Source organism: Pteropus alecto, unplaced genomic scaffold (genome assembly GCF_000325575.1).
Source record: "Pteropus alecto unplaced genomic scaffold, ASM32557v1 scaffold5, whole genome shotgun sequence".
In the NCBI taxonomy this organism is placed as follows: Eukaryota; Metazoa; Chordata; class Mammalia; order Chiroptera; family Pteropodidae; genus Pteropus; species Pteropus alecto.
The window spans coordinates 18,647,199-18,670,043 of record NW_006441953.1 but is presented as its reverse complement, the minus strand read 5'-3'; the positions used below and the strand labels follow the sequence as shown (position 1 = coordinate 18,670,043).

Genomic DNA, 22,845 nt, shown 5'->3' with positions numbered 1-22,845 from the left:
CGCCCCCACCGCGCCCCGCGACTGCCACCCCCTCCGGGCCCTCCCGGGAGCTGCAGGGAGCGGGAAAAGTTAGGTGACCTTGGGGGAGGGGCCAGCCTGCCCCGAGACCCCTCGGGGGCCCGGCCGAGCAGTGGGGGATCAGATGCCCGCAGCCCCTCCACCGGTTCTAAATCATTTGGGGGAGACTCTGAGCTCCTCTTGCCCGGCAAAATAAATAAATAAATAAATAAATAAAGTGGGGTCGATGACTAGGAAGGGAGACTTTGTCCTGGGTGCTTTGAAGAGTGCAGAATTTTGAGCAGCTTTCTTAATTTTTAAAAGAAGAAACGACTGCCGTCATTGAGTTGGGCGGGGTTGGATTTGCTTGTCTTTTGTGGTGGGGCAGTGGGATCTGGCTCCCGGTCCCACAGCACCCGGGGTTACTGAAGTCACCTTTTTTTATGTGGAAAAGAGAAGCTGCTACAGAGTGTACGCCGGGCTCCCCTGGGCCCTGCCCACTGCTGCCTACAGAGAAAACCCACGGAGGCTTCCTCCCTCGGCGTGCGCTCTGGCACCCTAGCCACCCCAGTTCAAGGACAGGGTGCTTTGTTAATAGATACTGACGGAGAGATGCATTGTGGGCACTCTACATTTAATCTTCTCTTGTCCCTTTGAGCCATGTCCTGTTTATACAACTGATGTACCGTCGAGAAAATTGAGCGAGAAAATTGAGGCACAGCAAGCACCAGTGGTGGTCCAGGAGTGAATGGCTGGGCAGGGATGGGGATGGGTAACCAGGCCCTACCTTCCTCCTCTTCCACTCTGAACTTTGCTACCCTGAGCTTGAATCTTACCATAAGGTAGTGTGAACTGGAGAAATCAAAGAAAATGGCCCAAGCAGAACCAAAATGATGGCTAATAGCCCAGACTGCTCGGAGTGGGGAATCCGGGTCACTGTCATCCAGCTACTAAAGAAGGAAACCCGTTTCATGTGTTCTATGACATACCCAGAGAAGGCAGGGCCCGATGCCTAAGGTTATGAGTATAGGAATCTCCGCTCCTATCGCTTGTTCTGCAACCATTCTGAGCATGTACGGGGCTGGCCACTGTGGGAGGCGACAAAGGAACAGGCCTTCTCCTCAGGGTGCTTGAAGTCTAGCTAGGCAAATAGCCCTAAAGAAGTCACTCCACATGGCTACCTGGGGGCACAGACTGATCAAAAAGGGGTTCAGGAATTGAAAGCGAGTGTGTCGCAGTTAACCTCAGGGGACATCCATCACAGGAAGCATTTCCCCAGCACCGAGCATCTATGTGAAACCAGTCTACATTTATCATCATTTAAGTTCCACATCTCCCCCTGCCTCCCCCCGACGAGTGGGTCTTCCCATTTCATAGATGGGAAAATTGAGCTCTGAGATGTTTTTCTCTTGCCCAAGGTCCTCAGGACACAGCCAGGGGAGTCCCACTCCAGAGCAGCCTGCTGTGTCTAGCCCTCACTGCTGCGTTGGCATGCATTCCACAAATGCTTTACTCAGCAAGGCCCAGTGCCGGCGCTGAGGACACAGGCCACAGTCTGGAGAGCGTGACTGGCACGCCCACCTGCAATCATGGATGTGTGTCCCGAAAGACGCCTTAAGAGAGATGGGCTACTGCTTTATGGAGAGGAGGGCTGTGAAAAGAGATGAGTTTTCCCAACCTTTGTTCCTCCTTTATAATCAAGGGCAAAGACAGTATGGCACAGTGGTTCTTAATCAGGAGTGACACTTGGCATTGTCTGGAGACACTTTGGGTTGTCATAGTAGGGTAAGTCCTACTAGCATCTAATGGAGAGAGGCTAGGGATGCTGCAAAACATCCAGCAATGCACAACAACGAATGATCCAGCCCCAAATGTCACCAGTGCCTAAGTGGAGAGACCCTGGCCTGGTGTCCTGGAAAGGCCATTGGCACGAGGAATTTCAGAGTATAGATTCTAGGCCTGGCTCCACCACTCATTGGCAAACCTTGGTTATGTCGCTCTCAGCCTCTATTTTCTCACCTATAAAGTGGGATTAAGAAGATCTTCCTCTCTCTTCCCCGTACAAATGTGACATATCATCAGTTTTACTATCCTCACCCTTCCCAAGCGAGGGCTGACTCCAGCTCATCCTCTCCAACCGGAAACACTAGAAAGTCCCCCGTAGGAAGGGTGCAGAGAGGAGACTGGGTAGCATAGCTGGCAGGGCTAGTATTTGTTTCGTCTGTTAGAAACACTAAGTGAGTGCTTGTAAATTATAAGGTGCAGTTTATAAATTAAGATATAAAAATGGAAATGCAGATTACTTTGGTTTGGTTCCAAGATCTTCAGCTGTTAAAAAAAAAAAAAAACTTAATAGACAATCAGAGAAACACAATCTGTTTCCAGGAAATAGCAAGAGTTTTTCAAAATGTAAGGATCCTTGTTCAGATGTGCACTTACTCAAGCTGTCTCCATGACACCAGCACACATTCATACCCATAGGGGGTGAAATGGTGTAGGCTGGAATGGCAGGTGTAGGCAGATCAAAGCATTCATTGTTCATTCATTCCCTTTCTCATTCAACCACCTGTCAGTTCATTCGGTCAGTCAATACTAATTAAGGTTCTGCTAGGTGCTGGGTTGGATTTAGCCTTGAAGTCAAATGAAATGTCAAGAATGGCTCCCATGTTTTAGCTTAAGCCAGTGGGTAGATGGAGGCACCATTTCTTCAGATGAGAAAGCCTAGAAGAGGAGAAGGTTTGGCTGGGAGAGAGGTATCAAGAGTTTAGTATTAGAGATGTTGACTCTGAAATGTCCAGGAGACATCCATGTAGAGCTGAGTCGGCAGCTAGATGTCCAGCGGGGATGGTAAGGAGGAAATGAGGGGCGGGGGTGAGATGGGAAATCTTCACATCCTAAATGAAACGGTGATTCTCCCTCAGTAAGCCCTCAGTGTAATCTTGGTTGATTGCATGAATAAATGAAAGAATGAATGAATGAACGACATTTTGAACATACAGACATTACAGGGAAAATATTTCTCAGGTACTATCAGCAAGGAACAACAGAAATCTTACAGAAGGGGGTGAATCTAGGAACACTGCAGTTGGGGATTTATTTTTAGACCAAAAATAATCTTCAAACAATAAACCAAACTGTAAGTCTCATAAGAATCTCAGAGACTTCATCATGCTCCCAACCCCCCTTCCCTATTTTCCAACTAAACTCCACTCCCACCAGAACTATAAGCTTTGGAAAGCCTTCACTAACATCTAACAGCTCTGGCTCTGATGCTCACACTAACAACGGAAGGAAAAGTCTTCATCCAAACCTCAAAGGCACTGGGCTTGAATGGCTACAAATTAGATTCCCTGGGGCAAAACAAAACAAAACAAAAATAAAACAGTCTTGTCCATTTTTTTTTATCAGAGACTTTGCCAATCCCTCTTTGACCACATCGCCCCAATGCACCACTCTGGCGGTTGGCTGCTGGTCAAATGTAGCTGCCACTTTCTGGCTTCCCATCATTTCTTTTCTTCGTAAACTCAATGGGTGTCACAAGTCTGGAACTCGCTCTGAACTTGCCCCAGCCTGGCCTCTTGATTTTCCGCATTGTTCTTGGAGGGCTGCCTGTGGCCATCTCATGCAGTTTCCTAAATCAGATAAAAGACCCTCAAGACTCTGGCCATGGCTTCTGGTGACCTTTGCCACCTCCCACGTGCCGCCAGTGTAATGGGCACCTGTGGGGTATTTGTCACCCGACCACAGCTGTACCCTCTCATGACAGCAGGACACAGTTTTGCTTTGGAGGGAATGACTCCTTCTTAACATTCAATCCATGTTGCTCATTTGATGAATGCTTCCATCTTCCATGGAATATGTCATCTAGACTAAAGCATTCCAGAACATTCCATTCTCCCAGCCACAGTGACTAGTTTAATGGTGAACACATCACTCGACTGGAGCAATCCAGAGAAGGGTGAATTCCCTCTCTGCTTCAGCTGGAACATCCATCTTCTCCCACCCTCAGACGTTGGTGCTCCTGTTTTTCAGGCTTTTAGACTCAAATCGGGACTTACACCATCACACTGCACTCCACCAACCTCCTGATTCTTAGGCCTTTGGACTAAGCAGAATTACACTACTGGTTTTCCTGGGTCTCCAGCTTACGGATGGCAAATTATGGGACATGGGACTTCTCAGCCTCCAGAACTATGTCAGCTAATTTCGTGAGTGTGTGTGTGTGTGTGTGTGTGTGTGTGTGTGTGTGTGTGTAAAATCATTGGTTCTGTTTCTCTGGAGAACTCTGACTAATACATCACTTTATCTTTATAAGACAGAATGCCTTTAGCCATGTTCCTACTTCTAGGAGCCCAATCTTTTAGTTGGGTTGAGTTGATTAAAAATACATTTATAAGTCACAGACACTGGGTCTGAGTAAAGTCAATCCCCTAAGACAAGGACAGTTTTCAAATAACAAACTTTCATGGTTTCACATTTATGAGTCAATATAATAATTTTATGGGAAATCTCTTTGCTCTTCTTAGCAAACAGACTTAGAAATTCTGCTTTAGGAGAACAAGTTACACAGTGAGTACAGATTTAAATTTATAGCGGTAGGTCTGTAAATATTCTCTAAGTTCTTCCCTTATCCATAAACGATGGTTAATTCAATGCTTTGCATCCTGAAAGGACATATATTCTCTCAAAATTCCTACTACTGAAAACTGTGGCCTCTGGTCTCAATTTTAATCAAGGCTAAATTAAAGATATTTGGGGCTTATAATTTTTTCATTCTTCATCATCTGAGTTATTGTGTGTTCTTATACCCTCTGTTCAACCCACCCCAGCCCAGATCAAAATGTATTCTAAGGGAAGTATCTAAAACACATCCACATTTAATCCCAATGACTGTTTGTTCAATGGACTGCCCTTCCCAGGGACATGTTTGAACATAGCTCTCAGAAATAAACTAAACACCAAGGAGGGAATTTCAGACAGAATCCCTGAAATCAGAAAATGGACTAAGGCTTCCACTGCTACCTGTAGGTCTGACTATGGGTCTCCCCTCTTCCCTCCACCTATGTCTTATAGGAAGAGTTGCCCTGAAGGAAAGTATCCAAAACTTATCCTCAGAGCCGTCCCTGTGCCTCCCTCTCCTGAGCTCTTGGGAATCTAGCACTCAGAAACACTGGTTTAGTGAGGGGATCATGCAATGTGTGACTGGAGGGCCTGATGGGATCCCAGATTCACCATTTATCACCAGTGAGACTTTGGCAGGTCTCATCTTCTATGGGCCTTGATTTCTTCTTCTGCAAATGGGAGAGCACGATGCACATCGCCCTGGGCTGCTTGAAGGACAAAATCAGTTGAAGAACGTGAAAATTCTTTGCAAGTTAGTTAATTAAGTGGTTAGCTAGTAGATCTCTACTTATTCCTTGAGAGCCACAAATCACTGTAGATACTGATATCACTATGGATATGGCTATGGATATAGAAATGGATCTAATCACAGCCCAAGAAACAGAATCTGCGCATTTCTCTGGAAGCTAGAAAGATTAGTTTAATTGTTCAGCAAATATTATTGAGCCGCTCCACAAAGGCAGATGCCTTGCTAGACTCTGGGAATACAGTGGTGGACAAGGCAGATGTGGTTTAGCTGTTTTTTTCTGCTGCCCCCAGCCTGTCCTGCTCATGCAGCAAATCCAGGGGGATATCCTGCACACTTGGATTAGCAGCCCTCAGGCAACTGGATAGACTCTCAGGAGCCCAGCCAGGGGACAGTATGGTGGTAACACCAGCGCACATGCCCCCAACTCCTTTCACACCAGGGCAAGACCAGAGCCGCCACTGCGCGAAGATAAAGTCTCATCCCTTAAACAAACCTCATGACTCCTTGTTCTCAATCGTTAGGATGACACTGGAGCTTAGAATTTACGTGCCTCTTCAATAGGCAAGCAGGTGATCCCTCATTTAAGGACAAACAAGGGTGTGTGTCCACTGGCCCAAATGCAAACCCGCAAGAACAGTCACTTCAGGAAGAGGTAGTTGTAAATCCCATTTATCCTCAGCAGGCTGTCTTAGCTCACATCAGACAAAAGCTTGCCTTGTATTAAGAAAAACAAGTTCTGGGAGTGTTTCTATCTTGAGGACATTTTCCCTCCAAGGCAGGAGAAGTAAAGTAGCTCATAAGGGTCCAGTGGTAAGATCTGACAGTTAACACAGCTCTTTCACAGTTAACAAGGCCTCTTCACTCCCATTATCTCAATTGCAGCCTCACCATAATCCTGGAACAGAAGACTTTTTCAGAGAAAGAAACTGAGGCGTGGACAGGTTAAGCGTTCTGCCCAAGACCAGGCAGCCGTGGCCAACATGCCAAAGGCTGCATGGACGGAGTTGTCCTAGCCATCACAGTCATGCTGGAGGGCATTGGGGTGAAGGTTACGGATGGATGTGTTAGGAAAAAAACTCCAATGTATCATCACCTTCCACCAGAGTCTAGAAAGCAGAAGCCCTGCCATTCCTTCCTCCACCTTGTCCTCAAGGTACTTAAAGGCATATCTCTTTTTTTCCCCTTGTACACCATTGGTGAGAATGTAAATTGGCGCAGCCACTGTGGGAAACACTATGGAGGCTCCTCAAAAACACTTAAAAACAGAACCGCCATGTGAGCCAGCAGTCCCACCACTGGGTGTAGACCCAAAGGAACCATAACCGGGATCTTAAATATACACCTGCACTCACACGTTCACTGCAGCATCATCCACAGCAACAAAATGGAAATCATCCACGTGTCATCCAATGAAGCCATGTCTCTGATGTTCAACTATTGCCTGAAAGCAATGGTAAAAGGGGACCACTCTACAAGCCCTCAGGGGGTGGGTCACAATGATTTTCAGGCCACACGTCACCTAGGAGATGTCCAAATATCCCAGGAGGCACCAGCTGAGTGCAAAAAAGCAAATGGTAAAATGAAAGCCCTCTGCAAATTTCTCCTTGTTGCAAAGGAGGCCTGGCTTGAGGCAAGAATCCCCAGGAGCCAAGAGAGAGCTGCTGAAGGGTGACAAGGGCAGGGAGAGGAAAAGACGTAGTCGCCCTTGGAGATCGCATGTAATCCTGGAGCCTCCAGACCAAAAAAGGGCCAGCTGGAAAACCTGCCCCCAGCCGGCCTCCACACCCCTCCCATTCCGGTGGGGCTGAGCAGCTCCTCGGGTGCACAGTCCCAAACAGCACTATTTATTTTTATTTTTTATCCTCTGAGAGCAATAATAGGATTCATCAATAATGTCTTACTTTTAGACTCATTTGGGAAATCAGAAACTTTGCCATGAGAATAGCATTCCTTCCGATCTACTTTACTATAATATTTTAGACAATGCGATTACAGCTGGATTTCCCCATAAAAACCAAAGTGTCTGTATCTGGAAACAGCTTCTAAGGGCCAGAGTATGGCCAAAATTGATGCCGTCAGATAAGCTCAAGAGTCTGTATTTTTTCACCTGTCGTAAATATGCACCGTGCCTGGAAAATGAGATCAGTCTTCCTTCCAGCTCTTTCTAGGCTCTCTTGGGACATTGGTCTGCAGTGGTGTGCTGTTTGGAATCTTCGGGAAGCAGAGGCTGAGTTGGAATTGAAAGTGCAAAAGGCTTATTAAGGAATAACATCTGTAATGGGGAGAAGCAGGCCAGGGCAAGGGAGGCCCCAGTCTGTGACCCCATAGAGTTCAGCCAGCCCTGTGCGGGGGGCTCTGAAGCTGAGACTGCCTGTTTGAGAAAAGGCTGACCTTTGTGGCACCACCTTGCTCAGTCACAGTCCAGACGTTCCCTGAGAGAAGAGGGACATTGGTTTGCAAACCAAGAAGGACCAGAGGAGCTAAAAGCTGGAGACTGTCAGCTAAGCACAGTCCTGGCCACCGGTCATCCAGGTTTTTCAGGAAGAGACGTCCGAGCTGTGATGCCCCAGGTCTGCTAAACACGATGAAAGAGACCTTTGAGCTTCGCCAGTTGACACGAACTGAGGGGAACATAGTAAAAGCTGTGAGAGAAGGACTCCGGGCCTTTCTGGGCCCAGGAGAGGGTTAGCTATGATTCCTTCTGAGAAATTTACTGCTTAACGGGAGCTAATAACTGCTGCTTATTGAATTCCGTTTTTCATAGGTCATTGGTTGATTCAATACCTATCGAGTACTTTCTATTTTATTTATTTAGTTAATTAGTTATTTTTTTATTAAAGTATAATTGACATACAATATTATATTAGTTTCAGGTGTATAACGTAGCGATTCGATATTTATATACCTTATAATGCGATCGACACAATACGTCTAGTAATCATCTGTTACTGTACAAAGTTATTATAATATTATAGACTATATTCTCTGTGCTGTCTATTACATTCTCATGACTTTTATTTTATAACTGAAATATATATTCCCCTTCCCCTTTTTTGCCCCCCCCCCCACCACTGTACTCCCCTCTGGCAAACATCAGTTATTGAGCCTTTTCAATATGTATCTGCTGAGCTCCTTGACTATGGCAAAAACCCTAGGTGAAGGACAGAGGCTACAAAGATTCCCAGGGCTTAAGCCCTGCCCTCAAAGACCCAGCACTTAAACAACAGATAGCTTTAAAAATGCAAGAAATTATATAATTGCTATTGAAAAGAAAGACACTCGAGATTGATCAGTTGACAAAAACTGAGAGGAACTTGGTAAAGTTGTTAGAGAAGATCTTCTGCAAAGGAGGTGTTAATAGTCTCAACATACTGGGGAAGAGTCTAAGGCTCAGAGAGATTAAGTAATTTGCCTTCAGTTGCACAGACAGAGGCAGATTCAGGTTTCGAAGTCAGGTCATCGGACGTGAAAATCCATTATCAGCTTTATGCTGTCTCCTACCCCTAATGTGGGTGAATTTGAGATAAATGACACCATTGGCCAGGGAGAGCACACAGCAGGGTGAGAAGGAGGAGGGATTCTGGGGGAGAGGAATATGGGTCCAGTGCTGGGTTGTCTGTCGACCTCTGAATGGACGTGCCCAGGAGCCAGGTAGAAATCTGCATCTATAATGCAGGTGAGAGACCGGAACTAGGAAGGGGTTTGTGTTAGTAGCTGGAGACCTGCTTGTTTACCATGATGAGCAGCCGGATCGGCTTAGAAAAATACCATGATCTTGAGACTCCAAAGTTTGACTAAATGCCTTGTAGTTTCAAAAAGAGGAGCAGGGTATGTTTTTGTCCCAGGACCGGGGGTAGGGGTGGGGGGGAAAGTGGGCTAGAGAAATAAGGAGCAAGAAAGAAGGACAGACACAGATGAGGAAGGCTCTGCTAGCTACGAGCCCTTCCTTGTGACTCCTCAATCTTTGGAAAAACTGCCCAACGCACACATGCTCAGGATGAGTGGGTTTTCTTGTCGTTGTTTGTTTGTTTTGGTGAAAGCCAGCAAAGGAGACCTTCATGCCAGGCCCACAGTGGCTGACACAGAGACTATGTGCTGAGAGCACGGGCCCAAGCAACGAGATCCGACAACCAAGCCTGAGAATCACAGAAGTCATGGGCAGGGCTCGGGCCTTTCACGGGCTGGAGAATCAAGTCAAATCTACCAAGTTCTCCGTGGAACAGGGAGGCCTGGATGCGTGAGAGCAGGCTGACGATGGAACTCTAGCCACTGCTTGAGAAGCTGCAATGGAGACCGAATCCAGTGAAGGAGAAAGCAAAGGGACAGAACAGAGGACGGAAGTGACAGTCAGCAGAGGGAACAGCCCGGGGGCCTGGCTCTAGCTTGAACCAAGTGTTGAGCATTAGCTAAATCAACCAAATGCCTCTGGGTCTCATGGTCACCATAGGGGAGCAGGAGACCACACAACCCCAGAGCTTCTCAATTTATGATGCCGTTGGCTTTGGGGAAGAGTGAGCAGGAAGGTAGGAGCAGAAGGAAGAGCTACATGTCCTGGACACAAAGAGGAGAGACACAAAGTGGTGGCTTCCAGTGCTGCCAAGTCCTGAGACTAAGAAGGTCATGGACAGAGCCTCCCACTGGGAAAGGGACAGTGCCTTCTGGGAGAGTAGCAGGGGCAGAGGACCATTCTCCTGTCTAGGAGATTGAGTGTCCACAATTTTTCTTTAATAAGGTGCCAAGTATAGTTCAGTTGGCAAAGTGTCTCTGTACCAGACCTGAGTGTCCAGCCCTGACGTGTACGCAAGGGCTGCACATTCTGTCCTGGCTGCTGACCCATTTCTCAATGCCAGGTGACAGGAACCCCACTGCTCAAACTCATGGCCCCAGGGATAATTAGGTTCTGATCATGCAGCTCTGGAAATGATGATCTTCTCTCCTGAATGGATGAAGGACTCCCAGGAGGTGGGAGGGATGCGACCTTGTGTGGCGAGTCTCTTTTCTGTCACTCTGACTTTGGTTATTCCAGCAGGCTCTCCGCTGTCCCCCGCTGTACTGTCTCCAGCCAAAGAAGACGCTGGGCAACTTCAGACAACTTCATGAGCCCGAGAGGGCAGACCGAGCAACACTGAGAAGACCCCCAAATCACTGACAAATCCTTCCCCAACTCAGATGCCACAGCAGCTGAGATGACACAGACTCCTTTGTCAGTTCTTCTCTTGGGAGGAATAATAGCCCTTTGCTCATCTTCACTCAGCAATGGTTCACCTATCACTTCGTTAAGATCTTTTCTCAGGTGTCTGGTCCCCAGCAAGGCCTTCCCTGCCACCATTACGCAGCTTTTTCAACATTGTTTTACTCATTAGAATGTGATCTCCACGAAAGGCAGAGACCTTGCCTGTCTTATACTCTGCTGTCTAGAAAAGCTCCTGGCACTGAATGGTCACTCAATAAATACTGGTGAATGAGTAGATGAGCAGATGGCATTGAGGTGGTACGTTTCTGGGGGAAGCCAAGGGCAGACACCATGATGTTTGGTTCACTGTTCTAGTCCTATTGCCTAACACAGTCCCTGACCCATCAGAGACTTTCAAATATTCATCAGATGAATAAATAAAAGCAAGCAGGAAGGACTGATATCCATCCATCCCAGCATCCACATAGTGTGACCGAGGAAGAGTCCCGAACAGCATTGGGATTTGGAGCACCTGGAATGGTCACTAATGAAGAGGAAAAACTCTATGAAGAGAAGTCAGGAAGAATCGAAGATGCTCAAGGCCCCTGGAGTCATTTAGATCTCTGGTCTAAGATGATGAGGAGGTTCCCATCATACAGCATGAAGATTGGCTTCTGAAATTCTCCTTCACCATAGGGAGGATAGACTCTGTCTCTCACTGGCCCTACAATCTTAATCTCTCTGGGCTCTATAAAAGTTATTGAATGAATGAATGAGTGAGTGAGCAAATGAATGAATGATAACACTATGCTATAAGAACTTGCAGTGGTTCTAACCTTTGAAAGAGCATAGAGTTAGAAGGGTATTAGCCTGCATGAAAAATTAGATTGCCTCAAAGACATTCTTCTAGGAAATCTTGCCATTTGCGACGACATGGATGGACCTTGAGAGTATTATGCTGAGGAAGACAAGTCAGACAGAAAAAGTCAAATACCATATAGTTCCATTTATATGTGGAATCTAAAAACAAAACAAAATAAAACAAATGAACAAAACGACAAGAACGAACTCACAGACACAGAGAATAGACTGATGGTTACCAGAGGGGAAGGGCTTGGGAGGGGGCGAAATGGGCAAAGGAGATCAATTGTATGGTGATAGATGGTAACTAGACTTACAGCCGTGAACACAGTGTAGTATACAGGACTGTCACATTAGAATGTTGTACTCCTGAAATACATATATATTTTATCACAATTAAAAAAAATGAACGCAAACAAAAAAGACATTCTTCTAGTGCTAACCATCTACATTTCCATTTTCAAAGTGTAGAAGAAATTTCTTCTCAAGTTAAGGAAGCAGGTGTATTTAAAGGCAGCAGGGCTCAGCTTGGAAATAAATATATGGATCTGCTTCTCTTCCCTCCTCTTTGTTCTGTCATCTTTTCAAGAAAGGTTCTCAGCTCAGAGTGTCAGGTTCACATCCTGTGTTTGGATGGAGGAGGATTTCTCTTCTGAGCACAGAGGTTCAAATCTGGTGGGGTTTGCTGGGTGTATACTCAATAAAATCCTGGTGTGGTTGTGGGGGTTCTCATCTCTCTTAGCCCAATAAAAACTGGTCCTGTTGCCTGTCATGAAAAGGACATTTGAAAGTCACAGCCACCACTAACTCGTGGGGGTATACTGGAGCTGCTTCATTTGAGTGATAACTGGAGAGTAGTTTAGTAATTTGAAATCATTAAATTTGTTAAGGGGCTCATCTCATCTTCCAAGTACTCCTGAATTACTTACATCCCTGTTTATTAGATCCTTTTCTTTAAGATTTCATTTATATACAATGTTCCCATAAACCGTTGACTTGTTTTTGATTCTTCTTTACTATTCCATGTCCATGGTTTTGTATTACAGCACCCCCCAGCAACCAGGGGTGGGACTGCAGGGCATAATTGACCCCATAGGATTTGAATGACATTGCCAGAGAAATGTTTTATTTGGACGTTTGGTGTGTCATTATTGACTAAGGCTCAGGCCAAGAGCCATGTTTTTTTTCTACCTGATTAGAATGGTTTGCACAGACCATTCCCTCTGCCTGGAGCCCATCCACAGCCTTCTCGCCCACTCCCTCACTTAACTAAGCCCTAATGATTCGCTAGGTCTCAGTTCAGCCGATGAGAGGGACTGAGAGAGATGGGAGGACGGCGGAGAAAGAAGCTGGTGGTATTTCCTCCCTCCATCTCCACCTCAGGTGATGTCTCCCACCACAGAAGCGCCCCATGGTTCCAGCTTCTCGTAGGTGACCCTGACTTCTGACCACCACCTCCTCCCTAGCGATGGTCATGGCTTCTTGGCTGCTGCCAGTCTCTGAATCACCTCTCTGTCTCCTTTGGACTTCTTAGCTTCTCTATCCGTGGTATGACAAATTCCTTGAATAAATTCCCTTTCTATGAATACCCAAAGTGCTTTCCATTTCCTCGTTGGATTCTGATTGATATCGTTCAGGAGAAATTATTTTAAGGAGACTTTGGAAGAAAATAGACACTTATTTCAATAATACTGTTATTGTTCAAATTAGTTCTGAAATTTCTTTCTCTTGGGGAATTATCTTAAAACCAAGTTTTCAAGCCAGAAAGGAACACCAGCATATTAACTTTCTGGAGCTGCTACAACAAATTACCATGAACATCGTGGCTTAAAACAAAAGGAATTTATTCTGTTAGTTCCGTAGGGCAGAAATCTGAAATCGAGGTGTCAGCAGGTCCGTGCTCCCTCTGAAGGCTCTAGGAGAAAGCCTTTGTTGCCTGTTCCAGCTTCTACTGGCTCTAAGCTTCCCTGGCTCATGGCTGCATCGCTCCGGTCTCTGCCTCCATCTTCAGAGAGCCTTCTCCTCTTTGCTGCCTCCTCCATCTGCCTCTGTCATGTAAGGCACCTGCCATGGGATTCAAGGCCCACCTGGATAATCCAGAATGATCTCATCTTGGGATCCTTAACTTAATTACCTCTGTAAAGACTCTTTTTCTAAAAAAGGCCACATTCACAGGTTTCTCAGATTAAGACATAAACAGATCTTTGGGGGAGGGGACACTATTCAACCTGCTACAACCATTTTCATCGCTTTAGCTCTCTCTGTCTCTGTCTCTCTGTCTCTCTGTCTCTCTGTCTCTGTGTCTCTGTCTCTCTGTCTCTATGTCTCTGTCTCTCTGTCTCTCTGTCTCTGTCTCTCTGTCTCTCTGTCTCTGTCTCTCTGTCTCTCTGTCTCTCTGTCTCTGTCTCTCTGTCTCTCTGTCTCTCTGTCTCTGTCTCTCTGTCTCTCTGTCTCTCTCTCTCTCACACACACACACACACACACACACACATGCATTACTCCATTTGATCGTCAACTTCATTAACCCAACTTAGCTCTCACATTTTTTGCTGTTTCCAAAAATTAAATCAACTCTTAAAAGATGAGGAATGTCTTCCATGGCAAATAATGGAAAACCTTATCATGGCCGCATAAATAGAGAGGAAAAACGACTTGCTGACATCCACAAAAGTTGGTCGTTCGAACTCTGTCTCTCACTACGGCTGACTCCTCCAGTCAACAGAAAAGGGATTTGGGTCTCTGTACTTGAAGAGCATGCTCAGGACCCTTCGTACTCCTTCTCTGCCCTCACTCAGCAGTTGCTTTTTCTGTTTTTAATCCAAATACATGTTTTCTCAATTATTCTTAGCATACATTAATCTGCCAAGTTAAATATAGTTAAGACAGCTATTTATCGGCCCTGTGATATTTTTAAGAGTAAAGGGAGGTCCTTCACAAAGGCATAATTTTTCACAGAATCATCTGAAGGCTTAATTTTTAGGTTTTTGTTTTTTTTTTTTTTTTTTTAGTCCTGGCTCAAGTCAACGAATCACAAACAGTGACGTAAATGAAGACTTTAGATGACTTTACCGAGATTATACTCCGGTTATTGGTTCGAAGCGAATAGAATTCTTTGCTGAAATATAGTAGCACTGACTAATGCTCACCAAGAATAAACTGGAATGAGCATTAGATGTAGAAATAGAACAAGTAATTGCCCTGAGTTAAAAAAAAAAAAAAAAAGATGTGCTTTGTAGATGAATCAAATTCCACATAATTTTTAATGTAAGGGAGAAGCAAGTTTCTATTTAGAATATTTGTAGAGTCTTTAGAAAGTGGGAGAAAGGAAAAGCCAGCTTTCAGAGCTCACCCTAGTGACCAGTTCAACAGCGCCTCTCCTCGTGGCTATTGCTGGCGACGGCTTGCTTCACTAAGTAGAGATACCAGAAAGAGGTTTTACAGCATTAATTAAAATGTAAAGAAGAAAGAGCCCCTAAAATCTTCTCATTTCCTTTTCTAAAACTGTGAGTAGCAAAATATGTGACTGATCATGCAAGAATATGGATTGTTCTAGCAAAACACTAATCTGACACATATTTTATGAAACTCATAATAGACTTGCTGTTGATGAATTAAAGCTACCAGCCACCGAGGCCATTATATTCATCTCCAATATTTGCAACAACCCTGCCCTTTTATAGATAAGAAAATTAGGATGCAGAAAAACAAAGACTTTACCCAAGGCCACAAATAGAATTACCTCAATTCCAAAATGCCATTGACTGTGGGACTCGCCATTGATTTCATAACTGCTTTACAGGGACCAACAAAAAACACACTTCATTAAATGTACAGCTCTGTTGTAAGATCAATTGCGCTTTCAAAAACATTAAAATTTGAAAGAAAAAAAAGAGCATCTGAAATACACGGAAAATATGGCAGAACATCAGCCCTGAGGAAAGGCTTTCTATCAAGGTCTTTCTGGTCATGAGACCCAGGCTCTCTCCACGACAGCCTGCTCGCTCTCTTCTCTGTGCATCAGGGCCAACGATGGCAGGTCACACTGAGAACCAGAACCTGTACAACGAAACCACATTTTTAGTCCTCTCCATCTCTTGTTAGCTTTTTCATAAGCTGTGCCAGTAACGACTTTTTTAAAACCTGACATCAGGTATCATTGATACATCAACATCCTTCTCAAATGGTGTGAGCCAGACCTCGTGCCATGCCCCAGTGGGGCGGCAGAGAGAACTCTGTCCCGTGAAGCTTACGCATGGGCTAGAGGGTGTGAGGACAGTGGAGGCAGAGGCCTTACCAGGTCGTCATCTGGAGCCACAAGAGGTAGCGCTCGGGTGTGTGGTGTGCGGGAGAAGCTCTCAGCTCCCTGGAAGCCTCCCTAAGGAGGTCTGGTCTCCTGGAGGAGACCACGGACAGCATTCTTGATTCCACGTCTGGGAAGAGTTACCTTTGCTCAGAGAGGAAGGAAGAACGTGGTCAGCAGAGCTGGGTGTGTGCAAAGGCCCCGCAGCGACAGCAGGAGGGGGACAAGGACTTGGAAGCGGGCAGGCCTTACTGGAATGCAGGGGGCGAAGAGGCTGGCCAGGGGCAGGGGTATCACAGAGGGTGTCAAAGGCCTCTAGGCCACCGTCCAAAGCAGCAGGGAAGATTAGACTCCGGAGCTTGTCTCCTTGGGTCCAAGTCGCCACTCCATCACTTACTAGCTGTGTTACTTAATCTTTCTGTTTGCTCATGTGAAATATGAGGACATTAATGGGAGAATTAAATTAATTAATACCGGCATGTGTAAAACTTTCTAGAACAGTGTTTGGCACACGTTCATTGCCATAGACATATTTGCTATCATTCTAAGAGCAATAGGGACACAGTGCAGCTTAGTAGCAAAAAAGGTGACATCATCAGGTTTGGATTTCAAAATGGTCATTCTAGACTCCACATTGGAAATGGATTATAGAGAGGCAAGACACTGTGGGTTGGCCACAGGCTAAATTCTATCCATTACCTGTTTTTGTAAATAAAGTTTTATTGGCACACGACCATGTATAATTAGAATGGTGGCAATCGTGCAGGTGAGACTTGAAAAAGAATGGTGGTGACAAGTGGACAGAAAGAAGAGAGAGGGCAAAATCAACAGGAAAGAGAAAGAGGAAGGTCTCATCTCAGTTAGTGTCATCATTCTTCCCCCTCGACAGCTAAAAAAAAAAAACTGTGAAAGGAAACAGAGACAAAAGAAAGAAGTCTATTTACAAAGAATTGCAAGAAAGCTAGAAAAAAAAAACAGGTTTTTTTTTAAAAAAAACCTGCAAAACTGCCAAGGTTACCAACTTTCCATTTGTCTCTTCATGGTGGAATAAGAGCAATTTTCCGATGTGATTTTCATCTCCGCATCTGTAGAAATCAGCATTGCGCAAGTCAGAGATAAAGGCATTTTGCTAGGTAATCAGCAACTGTCAAGAGATGCTCAAGGACTCATTTATTTTGGGTACTAGGACTAGACAGGGTGATCCTCCTTCTTTGTTGTTTTCTTTTGTTGTTGTTTTATCTCAGGATGCAATGTGTTTGATATTTTTTTCACCGATGGGGCATGATGGGCACACGTGTTTATTCCTTGTGGAAATGTGCAGAGGGTCAGTTTTGCTTCTACACTCCCTGTTCTTCACGCCCTTCTGCCACCTGCAGTGCTGAGGGGCCTTCTGCCCTGTACACCCTTCTCCAATCTTTTCTGGGTCCTCCTACCATCTAGATGGTCTCCAATGAGCACCCTGTGCTCTTCTCTGGTACTGGGTTTCCTGGCGTGAAACAGGCAGAATTCAGCAACATGCGGGGAAGGTAGTTGGGAAGTCTCTGGCCGTGATTCAGAGTCCTAGTAAGGTAATGTAGCGGATTGAACAGTGTCCCAAAAATTCATGCCACCTAGAGCCTCAGAATGTGACTTTATTTGGAAATAGGGTCTTTGCAAGTATAATTAAGGATCTTGAGAATCCAATGACTGGCGTCCTTATAAGATTTGAAGACAGAGAAATACAGAGAAGATGACGCGAAGATGGAGGCAGGGATTGGAATGATGGGTCAATGAGCCAAGGAAGGCCACGAGCTAGTCCAGGAGCTGGGAGAGGTAGGGAAGGATTCTCCCTGAGGACTTTGGAGGGAGCATGGCCCTGCTGGCACCTTAATTTCGGACTTCTGGCTTCCAGAACTCTGAGAGAATAAATTTCCGTTGTTTAAGCCACCAAGTTTATGGTAGTTTGTTATGACAGTTCTAAGAAAGTAATACAGATAAAGTGTTGACACGAGGGATGGAGAGGGATTCAGAAGAATGACAGAGGGACCAGTGGTGCCAAGGAGAGGAAGACAGGATCTGAACAGAAACCCTCTATAGCTCCCATGATTTTCAGGACCCCCTAAGCCAGAGTATGATTTCAGACACGGAAAGAAGACTGTTGAACAATTAAATAAAACTTAGATGGTATGGAAAAATATCACTGTCCACTAATCCCTTTTATTTCCTTCTTCCTCTTAGTGATAGAACTGCTCTTGCCAAGCATTAGCTGGGCAGATGGCCATCTAGCTAGAGACTGCATTCCCCACTCTCCTTTGCAGCTGGATGTGTCCACATGACTAGATTTTTACCAATACTAAGTCAAGGAAAGTGACATACGCAACTTTGGACTCTACAACAACTGGACACATTCTCCCCTTCTCTCTTCCCATGAGCTAGAATGCAAAAGTGATACCAGTGAGCCAGCTTTAACCAGGCAGACAAAAGGCAACCCTCTAAGCCTGCGCTAATAGGAGCATCACTGGCCACGTGTGCTACCAAGCACTTGAAATGTGGCTTGTCCAAACTGAGGTCTGTGTAAATACATAATACACACTGGATATCACTGGATATCAAACACTCATTAACAAATATATATATATAAAATAGCTCACTAATATTTATTTTGATTACATGTTGAAATGACAAACTTTTAGATGTCAGTTAAATACAATGTAATATTAAAATTAATTCCACCTGTCTCGTTGTCCTTTTTTAATGTGGCTACTGGAAAGTTTAAAAACATATGTGGCTCGCATTATATTTCCATTGGACAGCCTTGCTCTAGAGTGGAGCAAACAAAACCACCACCCACAGGCTAAATTCCGCCCAGCACCTGTTTTTGTAAATAAACTTTTATTGGCACATAGCCATGTCCATTTGTTTACGTATTATCTCCAGCTGCTTGAGTGCTGCAATGGCAGAGTTGTGTAGTCACAACAGAATCCATTGGATCACAGAGCTGGAAATATTTATTGTCTGGCTCTTTACAGAAAATATTTGCTGACTCCTGATCTAAAGGTTGATCAGTTTCAGTAGAGAAGCGGCTTGGGTCCCGAGAACCAGGTGTCGACAGACCAGAATTCCCCAATCTGACCCATCTTACTACAACTAAAGTGTCACGTGAGGGAAAAGTAAGTTTAAATCTTGGGCGAGGCTCTGTATTTTTTGGTATCATTGCAATAGTTTAGCATTTACCCTAAAAAATTATGGGGAGCCCACAAGATGAAGCTGCAGTGAAAAGTCCCCAAAGATGAGGTATTTAGGGTGAGACAGTGGAGCACGAGATAGGAAAAAGCATTTCTTAAGCTTTGCTGAGGGGTTTGGGCCCAGAATGTTAACTCACCACAGACCACGAGCCTGTAATGTAGGGTCAGAACTTCATCTGGGGTTGGCATCTAATTCTGAGAAAACCAGTGGATAATAGGGGTCATGGAGGTTAATTGCCAGTTTTTACTCAATGGTCACACTCTTGGCATTTTAATCCCCTTTGTCACCAGGCTACTGCTCATTTAAAGCCCTCAGTAATAATGACAGTGCTATTTAGAAACAAGCTCCAAAACGTGCAACCACTCTCTTTCCCAGGCTTAACCAGGGCTGAGTATCTAGACTGACCAGTTGACACGACAGTGCTTCCAAATGGGAAATGTCCAAACCCATAAGCCGGGTGGTCTTTTCTCTCCCCTGCCTCCTAGCCCGAGCTCCCCCTTGCATCCCACCCGCCTGCCGACTCTAAACAGAAGCATGTCCCTTTCACACCACATTTGCAGTGCAGTTATTTACCTACATTCCCAATGACAGCAGTGCCTTGAGTAATAAATTCTCTCTCTGACATGCCTGAGAAGGCAGCCTCTGTAAGGATATTTTTGGCAGAATTAACCTATAGACTGAAGGCCTTATTACTGGACACAGCTTGTAGCCCTACAAGCCAACCCCAACCTTCTTCTTTTCTCTTATTACATGAAGAATGTCGCACTAATATGTAGAACTGTTTTCATGGGCATTCAGGTCAGCTTTGCAAATGGTCACCTATTAAAGGGAGGCAACATGTATGCAGGATAGAGTGCTCAGCACGTGTGTGCATACGTGCATGTGTGTGGGTGTGCATGCACCACCGGTCTCCAGTGTCCAAAATATCCACCCATTTCAAGGAAGGGCTATTGTAGATATTCACAGAAAATCCATATTTTGAGTTTGACCACCAACTGTACTCTCTTATCCGCAGCAAATTCAGAGGGGGTATTTCATGAACTTATTTCTCCCATGTTCACTATGGAAGAAATTTGATAGAGAAAAGCCTAGAACAGGGTAGATACTAGAAACATGTGGACATCTGCCTGCCCACCTCAGGGTTTCGGAAGTGGACTGGTCTTCCTGGACACATTCCAGGGAAGACCAGAGATTTTATTTTCATCGGATAAGGCTGGCAGCAGCTTGGAAGGTATTCTTTCAGAATTCCTAATTATGAGGCAATCACTTCCTCAGTTCCTATTTTTACTGCCTTCCTCCTTCATACCCCTTGCGTTCTCAAAGGTAAGTGTCAACTGTATTCTAATTATTTGTTCCCATTTGTCTCAAAAAATTAAAAATCCAGAAATTAAGTCTTTGGTTATCCTCACCTTGACAGTCCTGCTTTTTCATGCCTGTCTAATCTTCCCCCCACCTCTACGTTGGGCCGAACCTCAGCCAGCCTTGGCTGGCCTCTCGCTGGAGCCTGCTAACTGTCCCTCTGCTTCCAAGATGCCTCATGAACTTCCTGAAACAGAATGACTCCTACCACAACTCTGTTTGTAAATTTTAATTGACTGTCCATTGTCTAATTTTCAGGATGATACTAAAAACCCCTGACCCCAATTGACTTCTCCCCTTTCACCTTCCCTCCCTCCCCCAACACATGCAACCTAGGTTCTTACCACATCCAACTCCTTGCTGTTCCTTAAATGTGTCCTTTCAGACCTCCCCACATTTGTAGCCTGGACCTCTCTTCAGCCTGGACCTTCCTCTGCCTAGTAAACTCCTATTCATCCTTCAGGACCCAGTTTAAATTATTGCATGACGTGAGATGCTATGATTGTCTGTTACACAGCAAAGCTGCCTCAGACAAGCTATTTTCAAATTTCGAATTTTCACTATAAGTCAATAAGCAGAGATGCTTATCTACTTGGAATATGGAAAGTGGTATAGATGCTGTTGATTTTGTTTTTCTCAAAACTTTTCTCTGATTTGGCATCAGTAAAGATGGATGGCTAGAATACCGGGCAGTGAGAGGGCAAGACCACAAATTCTGATATATAGATGTGAACAAAAGTCGTAAAGCTGGACAGAGCACCAATACTAAGAAGAAAAATGCCAGAAAACTTTCCACATTCTGAATTTAACAGGACAGCGAGGTAAGTGCTTTTTACCCAACCACTGAAACAGAGTAGGTTAGCTCCCTCTGATACAGAGCAGAGCGAAGACAAACATACTTTTTTTCTGTTATTTTCTTTTCCAGCTTGACAATTACTTATTTCTAAATGGAGCAACTAGGGAAATGAGATAAGGAAAGGCAACAAGTGAAAAATCAACCCACAGAGGAAGGCAAATTAACAGACTCCCGTGATTCTTCTTTGTGGGCTCCCATATCCAGCAGCCTGGGAATGGCTAAGTGTTTGGGGAGCCAGGGCAGGTGAGCGGGCAGGCCACCACGAGTCAGGCATTGCGCAATTTCATTAAAGACCGGGAGGCGACATCGGCCATCGATTCTGTCTTTCCCAGAACTTTTTTCTGACTCGGCAGTTTGTGAAGACAGATGGCTGGAATACTGGGCTGTGAGAGGGCAACGAGGAACATCACAGATTCTAAAACACACCAAGCCACTGGGTCTCGGATTGGGCCAGATTATCACATTAAAGGGAAAATAGCAAATATATAGAAAGATGACTTAGGAATGCTGAGCTCCTGGCTTCAACACTCCAAATTAAGATTCAGCAGATATGGAAGAGGCTTTAAGAGTTTTGCTTTGGGACTAGAAAAAGCCAGGTTAGGTTCTGATCTCAGAAGTTAACTGACTGTAAATTCAGACAAATTACCCAACCTCCCTATGACTCAGCTTCTTCAGAGAAAGGGATAATGAAGAATATCCATTTCCAAAGACAATTTTGAGGTTAAATGAGATAATGTATGTAAAGTGCTTTACCTTACAGTAAATATTTAAGACATCTTGGCTGCTACTATTTTTGGTGCTGTTTTATTATTATCGGGTGGGTCGACAGAACTGATCCATGCCTTTGCATGTGCTGTATTTTCCACCTGAAATGTCTTTCTGTTTTGTCTCTTCACCCTCTTTAACACCTACTTCTCCTTCAAGACCTAAGTCAAATGCTACCTCCTCCAGGAAGCCTTCCCTGACCCCCACAGGTCTGAGTTAGCTAAGCCTCCTCTGTGTTTCCATGGCATCATGTTCATATGCTTATAGCGCGTGCCACATTGTATTGTGTTTACCACTTTGCTTAGTGGACCACAAGCAACTGCAAGACAAGAACTGGGTCTTATTCATCTACCTCTCTAGTCTCCAGGACATAATAGGTGCTCAAAAAATGCCTGTTGAATAAAGGAATTATATAGTATAACTTCAAGTCCCTGGATAACTCCTCCTGCTTCCAGAAGTACCTCTCCCAGTTCATTAAATTCTACCAGCAGAGCCTTTCCTTCTAGCCTAAGACTCTGATCCCATTCAAGTTCTATATATACCTCCTCCTGCCCCCTGACATCTGAATGCATGTGGCGGGTGCTCAAAAAATATTTGAAGAATCAAACTGCTTTAGAGATTGAGTCTTCTAGGAAAAAAAAAAATTCAGACATCAGGATCAGAGGGAAGGGGATGGTGGGGAGAAAACAGAAGGTACCTTCTCACTGGAGACCTCTCACTAAAACAGAAACCCAGCTGCTCCCACACAAGACGAAGTTCAAAGAAAGAGAAGGTTTTTTCTGGGTCCTCTGCTTTTCCCTAGGGTGTCGTTTTCTCCTCCAGCCCTTGCAGACCCCCTACTTAATCTCCTGAGCAAATTTCCTGGTGCCTTGGGCTGCTCCATGCTTTCAAGAGGACAGACTTTGCTGATGACCAATACTTAAGCCACGAAAGGTGAT

General features: G+C 44.9%; 1 protein-coding gene across 1 annotated transcript in view; it reads right to left on the bottom strand.

Moving 5' to 3' along the window:
* LGI2 (leucine rich repeat LGI family member 2) overlaps window positions 1–22,845 on the bottom strand; it is a 58,172-nt gene that overhangs the window by 31,686 nt on the left and 3,641 nt on the right. The gene's annotated exons all lie outside the window — the stretch shown is intronic.